Here is a 7,500-nt window from a genome sequence, read left to right on the forward strand (position 1 = left end):
CAGTGTGTACCTGTATGGGTCAGTGATTACCTGTATGGGTCAGTGATTACCTGTATGGGTCAGTGATTACCTGTATGGGTCAGTGTGTACCTGTATGGGTCAGTGATTACCTGTATGGGTCAGTGTGTACCTGTATGGGTCAGTGATTACCTGTATGGGTCAGTGATTACCTGTATGGGTCAGTGTGTACCTGTATGGGTCAGTGATTACCTGTATGGGTCAGTGTGTACCTGTATGGGTCAGTGATTACCTGTATGGGTCAGTGTGTACCTGTATGGGTCAGTGTGTACCTGTATGGGTCAGTGATTACCTGTATGGGTCAGTGATTACCTGTATGGATCAGTGATTACCTGTATGGGTCAGTGTATGGGTCAGTGTGTACCTGTATGGGTCAGTGATTACCTGTATGGGTCAGTGTGTACCTGTATGGGTCAATGACTACCTGTATGGGTCAGTGTGTACCTGTATGGGTCAGTGATTACCTGTATGGGTCAGTGTGTACCTGTATGGGTCAGTGTATGGGTCAGTGTGTACCTGTATGGGTCAGTGATTACCTGTATGGGTCAGTGTATGGGTCAGTGTGTACCTGTATGGGTCAGTGATTACCTGTATGGGTCAGTGATTACCTGTATGGGTCAGTGTGTACCTGTATGGGTCAGTGTGTACCTGTATGGGTCAGTGTGTACCTGTATGGGTCAGTGATTACCTGTATGGGTCAGTGTGTACCTGTATGGGTCAGTGTGTACCTGTATGGGTCAGTGATTACCTGTATGGGTCAGTGTGTACCTGTATGGGTCAGTGATTACCTGTATGGGTCAGTGTGTACCTGTATGGGTCAGTGATTACCTGTATGGGTCAGTGTGTACCTGTATGGGTCAGTGTGTACCTGTATGGGTCAGTGTGTACCTGTATGGGTCAGTGTGTACCTGTATGGGTCAGTGATTACCTGTATGGGTCAGTGTGTACCTGTATGGGTCAGTGTGTCCCTGTATGGGTCAGTGATTACCTGTATGGGTCAGTGTGTACCTGTTTGGGTCAGTGTGTACCTGTATGGGTCAGTGTATGGGTCAGTGTGTACCTGTATGGGTCAGTGATTACCTGTATGGGTCAGTGTATGGGTCAGTGTGTACCTGTATGGGTCAGTGATTACCTGTATGGGTCAGTGATTACCTGTATGGGTCAGTGTGTACCTGTATGGGTCAGTGTGTACCTGTATGGGTCAGTGTGTACCTGTATGGGTCAGTGATTACCTGTATGGGTCAGTGATTACCTGTATGGGTCAGTGTGTACCTGTATGGGTCAGTGATTACCTGTATGGGTCAGTGTGTACCTGTATGGGTCAGTGATTACCTGTATGGGTCAGTGATTACCTGTATGGGTCAGTGTGTACCTGTATGGGTCAGTGATTACCTGTATGGGTCAGTGTGTACCTGTATGGGTCAGTGATTACCTGTATGGGTCAGTGTGTACCTGTATGGGTCAGTGATTACCTGTATGGGTCAGTGATTACCTGTATGGGTCAGTGTGTACCTGTATGGGTCAGTGTATGGGTCAGTGTGTACCTGTATGGGTCAGTGATTACCTGTATGGGTCAGTGATTACCTGTATGGGTCAGTGTGTACCTGTATGGGTCAGTGATTACCTGTATGGGTCAGTGTGTACCTGTTAGGGTCAGTGTGTCCCTGTTTGGGTCAGTGTATGGGTCAGTGTGTACCTGTATGGGTCAGTGATTACCTGTATGGGTCAGTGTATGGGTCAGTGATTACCTGTATGGGTCAGTGTGTACCTGTATGGGTCAGTGATTACCTGTATGGGTCAGTGTGTACCTGTATGGGTCAGTGATTACCTGTATGGGTCAGTGTGTACCTGTATGGGTCAGTGATTACCTGTATGGGTCAGTGTGTACCTGTATGGGTCAGTGTGTACCTGTATGGGTCAGTGATTACCTGTTAGGGCTGAACCCGAATATTCGAATAATCGAATATTCGTTCGGTGGGTTGGTATTCGATTTGAAAATTTGACATTCGAATATTCGGGGGTTTTTTTTTTTTTTTGCACACCTAGGATCTCCCGCGAAACGGTTCTCATTCGCACTTGAATAAGGCCGGCGACACACTGGCTGCGTGGCATGTCCGTTTTTATTTCGGCACCCATGTTAACAGGTTGGAGTTTGCACACTACCTGCTGATACACCAGTCTCAGGAAAACGCGTGCATGGTAGAAAAAGAACCAACGCCTAAGATGTTAATATGTCATTTTGACACGAATACATATTAATAAATGTAATGTTGATGTTTGAAAGTGATAGGTTTTGACATAAATGAAAATATAAACTATAAATATTTAAAATATTATCGATTATACTGGCCAGACCGATCCATGCGCAAGCGAGTAGATTGGACCTCAGCAAAAAGTATAAATACAAGTAGTCTGCGTCCGAGCTGTGCGCAGCTGTCGTGTACGCGTCCAAACTGGAGTATAACAGAGGCTTAAGTGTTCCAGCAACGGGAGTGTTCTAGAGCAGAACAGCGGAGTGTGTGTGGACAGAAGTGCATGAGAACAGCGGAGTGTGTGTGGAAGTGCATGATGAGCTTGTGTTTTGGGTTAAGCTGCGTTGTTTTGACATTGTGGAAAATAATAGAAACAAAATTTATTAGACTTTTTACCCGTTATTATCAATCTAAATTAATCTCGTTTTTAATTTAACTTAATTTCGTTTTTCTTTATTTAAATTTCGTTTTTCTTTATTTAAATTTCGTTTTTTCTTTATTTAAATTTCGTTTTTCTTTATGTAAATTAAAAATTTTCTTAGTTTAAATTGTGTTTTTTCTTTATTTAAATTTCGTTTTTCTTCATTTAAATTTCGTTTTTTTCTTAATTTAAATTGTGTTTTTTCTTTATTTAAATTTCGTTTTTCTTTATTTAAATTTCGTTTTTCTTTATTTAAATTTCGTTTTTTCTTTATTTAAATTTCGTTTTTCTTTATTTAAATTTCGTTTTTTCTTTATTTAAATTTCGTTTTTCTTTATTTAAATTTCGTTTTTCTTTATTTAAATTTCGTTTTTCTTTATTTAAATTTCGTTTTTTCTTTATTTAGATTTTGTTTTTTCTTTATTTAAATTTCATTTTTCTTTTTTTAAATTTAGTTTTTCTTTATTTAAATTTAGTTTTTCTTTATTTAAAATGTACCCTTTACTCTGTCAGTAATTTGTTAGTCAGAAAAATATTAGACTAGCCTACCTTAAAAGTATTGCTTAATTTAACAGACCTGTGTGTGTGCGTTTTATATCACTATAGTGCAGTGTCCGCGTTCTCGGAGCATAAGCCCAGCCCGCGTTGAGGCGCACCGCTTCCCGCTCGCGCTGTTCTGTCGTTTATTAAAAGTTTATTAATTCTGAACGTGTCGCGTCTCACGTGTCTATCTATATTGCAGACACATAGAGATTCCTGCTTTTATTAGAGAGAAGATTATGTTCAGCACCCTCTCTCCGAAGCTTCGAATATTCGATGTTCATTACTACCGAAGCTTCGAAGCTCAAAAAATGGTATTCGGACCAGCCCTATTACCTGTATGGGTCAGTGATTACCTGTATGGGTCAGTGTGTACCTGTATGGGTCAGTGATTACCTGTATGGGTCAGTGTGTACCTGTTAGGGTCAGTGTGTCCCTGTATGGGTCAGTGATTACCTGTATGGGTCAGTGTGTACCTGTTTGGGTCAGTGTGTACCTGTTTGGGTCAGTGTATGGGTCAGTGTGTACCTGTATGGGTCAGTGATTACCTGTATGGGTCAGTGTATGGGTCAGTGTGTACCTGTATGGGTCAGTGTGTACCTGTATGGGTCAGTGATTACCTGTATGGGTCAGTGTGTACCTGTATGGGTCAGTGTGTACCTGTATGGGTCAGTGATTACCTGTATGGGTCAGTGATTACCTGTATGGGTCAGTGTGTACCTGTATGGGTCAGTGATTACCTGTATGGGTCAGTGATTACCTGTATGGGTCAGTGTGTACCTGTATGGGTCAGTGATTACCTGTATGGGTCAGTGATTACCTGTATGGGTCAGTGTGTACCTGTATGGGTCAGTGTGTACCTGTATGGGTCAGTGATTACCTGTATGGGTCAGTGTGTACCTGTATGGGTCAGTGATTACCTGTATGGGTCAGTGTGTACCTGTATGGGTCAGTGATTACCTGTATGGGTCAGTGTGTACCTGTATGGGTCAGTGATTACCTGTATGGGTCAGTGTGTACCTGTATGGGTCAGTGTGTACCTGTATGGGTCAGTGATTACCTGTATGGGTCAGTGATTACCTGTATGGGTCAGTGATTACCTGTATGGGTCAGTGTATGGGTCAGTGTGTACCTGTATGGGTCAGTGATTACCTGTATGGGTCAGTGTGTACCTGTATGGGTCAGTGACTACCTGTATGGGTCAGTGTGTACCTGTATGGGTCAGTGATTACCTGTATGGGTCAGTGTGTACCTGTATGGGTCAGTGTATGGGTCAGTGATTACCTGTATGGGTCAGTGTGTACCTGTATGGGTCAGTGTATGGGTCAGTGTGTACCTGTATGGGTCAGTGTGTACCTGTATGGGTCAGTGATTACCTGTATGGGTCAGTGTGTACCTGTATGGGTCAGTGTGTACCTGTATGGGTCAGTGATTACCTGTATGGGTCAGTGTGTACCTGTATGGGTCAGTGTGTACCTGTATGGGTCAGTGTGTACCTGTATGGGTCAGTGATTACCTGTATGGGTCAGTGATTACCTGTATGGGTCAGTGTGTACCTGTATGGGTCAGTGTGTACCTGTATGGGTCAGTGTGTACCTGTATGGGTCAGTGATTACCTGTATGGGTCAGTGATTACCTGTATGGGTCAGTGTGTACCTGTATGGGTCAGTGATTACCTGTATGGGTCAGTGTGTACCTGTTAGGGTCAGTGTGTCCCTGTATGGGTCAGTGATTACCTGTATGGGTCAGTGTGTACCTGTTTGGGTCAGTGTGTACCTGTATGGGTCAGTGTATGGGTCAGTGTGTACCTGTATGGGTCAGTGATTACCTGTATGGGTCAGTGTGTACCTGTATGGGTCAGTGTGTACCTGTATGGGTCAGTGATTACCTGTATGGGTCAGTGATTACCTGTATGGGTCAGTGTGTACCTGTATGGGTCAGTGTGTACCTGTATGGGTCAGTGTGTACCTGTATGGGTCAGTGATTACCTGTATGGGTCAGTGATTACCTGTATGGGTCAGTGTGTACCTGTATGGGTCAGTGATTACCTGTATGGGTCAGTGTGTACCTGTATGGGTCAGTGATTACCTGTATGGGTCAGTGATTACCTGTATGGGTCAGTGTGTACCTGTATGGGTCAGTGATTACCTGTATGGGTCAGTGTGTACCTGTATGGGTCAGTGATTACCTGTATGGGTCAGTGTGTACCTGTATGGGTCAGTGATTACCTGTATGGGTCAGTGATTACCTGTATGGGTCAGTGTATGGGTCAGTGATTACCTGTATGGGTCAGTGATTACCTGTATGGGTCAGTGTGTACCTGTATGGGTCAGTGATTACCTGTATGGGTCAGTGTGTACCTGTTAGGGTCAGTGTGTCCCTGTATGGGTCAGTGATTACCTGTATGGGTCAGTGTGTACCTGTTTGGGTCAGTGTGTACCTGTATGGGTCAGTGTATGGGTCAGTGTGTACCTGTATGGGTCAGTGATTACCTGTATGGGTCAGTGTATGGGTCAGTGTGTACCTGTATGGGTCAGTGTGTACCTGTTTGGGTCAGTGTGTACCTGTATGGGTCAGTGTGTACCTGTATGGGTCAGTGATTACCTGTATGGGTCAGTGTGTACCTGTATGGGTCAGTGATTACCTGTATGGGTCAGTGATTACCTGTATGGGTCAGTGTGTACCTGTTTGGGTCAGTGTGTACCTGTATGGGTCAGTGTATGGGTCAGTGTGTACCTGTATGGGTCAGTGATTACCTGTATGGGTCAGTGATTACCTGTATGGGTCAGTGTATGGGTCAGTGATTACCTGTATGGGTCAGTGTGTACCTGTATGGGTCAGTGTGTACCTGTTTGGGTCAGTGTGTACCTGTATGGGTCAGTGATTACCTGTATGGGTCAGTGTGTACCTGTATGGGTCAGTGTGTACCTGTATGGGTCAGTGTGTACCTGTATGGGTCAGTGATTACCTGTATGGGTCGGTGATTACCTGTATGGGTCAGTGTGTACCTGTATGGGTCAGTGATTACCTGTATGGGTCAGTGTATGGGTCAGTGTGTACCTGTATGGGTCAGTGATTACCTGTATGGGTCAGTGTGTACCTGTATGGGTCAGTGATTACCTGTATGGGTCAGTGATTACCTGTATGGGTCAGTGTGTACCTGTATGGGTCAGTGATTACCTGTATGGGTCAGTGTGTACCTGTATGGGTCAGTGATTACCTGTATGGGTCAGTGTATGGGTCAGTGTGTACCTGTATGGGTCAGTGTGTACCTGTATGGGTCAGCGATTACCTGTATGGGTCAGTGATTACCTGTATGGGTCAGTGTGTACCTGTATGGGTCAGTGATTACCTGTATGGGTCAGTGTATGGGTCAGTGTGTACCTGTATGGGTCAGTGTGTACCTGTTTGGGTCAGTGTGTACCTGTATGGGTCAGTGATTACCTGTATGGGTCAGTGTGTACCTGTTTGGGTCAGTGTGTACCTGTATGGGTCAGTGTATGGGTCAGTGTGTACCTGTATGGGTCAGTGATTACCTGTATGGGTCAGTGTATGGGTCAGTGTGTACCTGTATGGGTCAGTGTGTACCTGTATGGGTCAGTGATTACCTGTATGGGTCAGTGTGTACCTGTATGGGTCAGTGTGTACCTGTATGGGTCAGTGATTACCTGTATGGGTCAGTGTGTACCTGTATGGGTCAGTGATTACCTGTATGGGTCAGTGTGTACCTGTATGGGTCAGTGTGTACCTGTATGGGTCAGTGATTACCTGTATGGGTCAGTGATTACCTGTATGGGTCAGTGTATGGGTCAGTGTGTACCTGTATGGGTCAGTGATTACCTGTATGGGTCAGTGTGTACCTGTATGGGTCAGTGTGTACCTGTATGGGTCAGTGATTACCTGTATGGGTCAGTGATTACCTGTATGGGTCAGTGATTACCTGTATGGGTCAGTGTATGGGTCAGTGTGTACCTGTATGGGTCAGTGATTACCTGTATGGGTCAGTGTGTACCTGTATGGGTCAGTGACTACCTGTATGGGTCAGTGTGTACCTGTATGGGTCAGTGATTACCTGTATGGGTCAGTGTGTACCTGTATGGGTCAGTGATTACCTGTATGGGTCAGTGATTACCTGTATGGGTCAGTGTGTACCTGTATGGGTCAGTGACTACCTGTATGGGTCAGTGTGTACCTGTATGGGTCAGTGACTACCTGTATGGGTCAGTGTGTACCTGTATGGGTCAGTGATTACCTGTATGGGTCAGTGTG

General features: G+C 44.7%; 1 protein-coding gene across 1 annotated transcript in view; it reads right to left on the reverse strand.

Moving 5' to 3' along the window:
- The window catches only part of prelid1b (PRELI domain containing 1b), a 17,227-nt gene that overhangs the window by 8,206 nt on the left and 1,521 nt on the right, over positions 1-7,500 (reverse strand). The gene's annotated exons all lie outside the window — the stretch shown is intronic.

The sequence above is a fragment of the Phoxinus phoxinus genome (assembly GCF_949152265.1).
Source record: "Phoxinus phoxinus genome assembly, chromosome: 18".
NCBI lineage: Eukaryota > Metazoa > Chordata > Actinopteri > Cypriniformes > Leuciscidae > Phoxinus > Phoxinus phoxinus.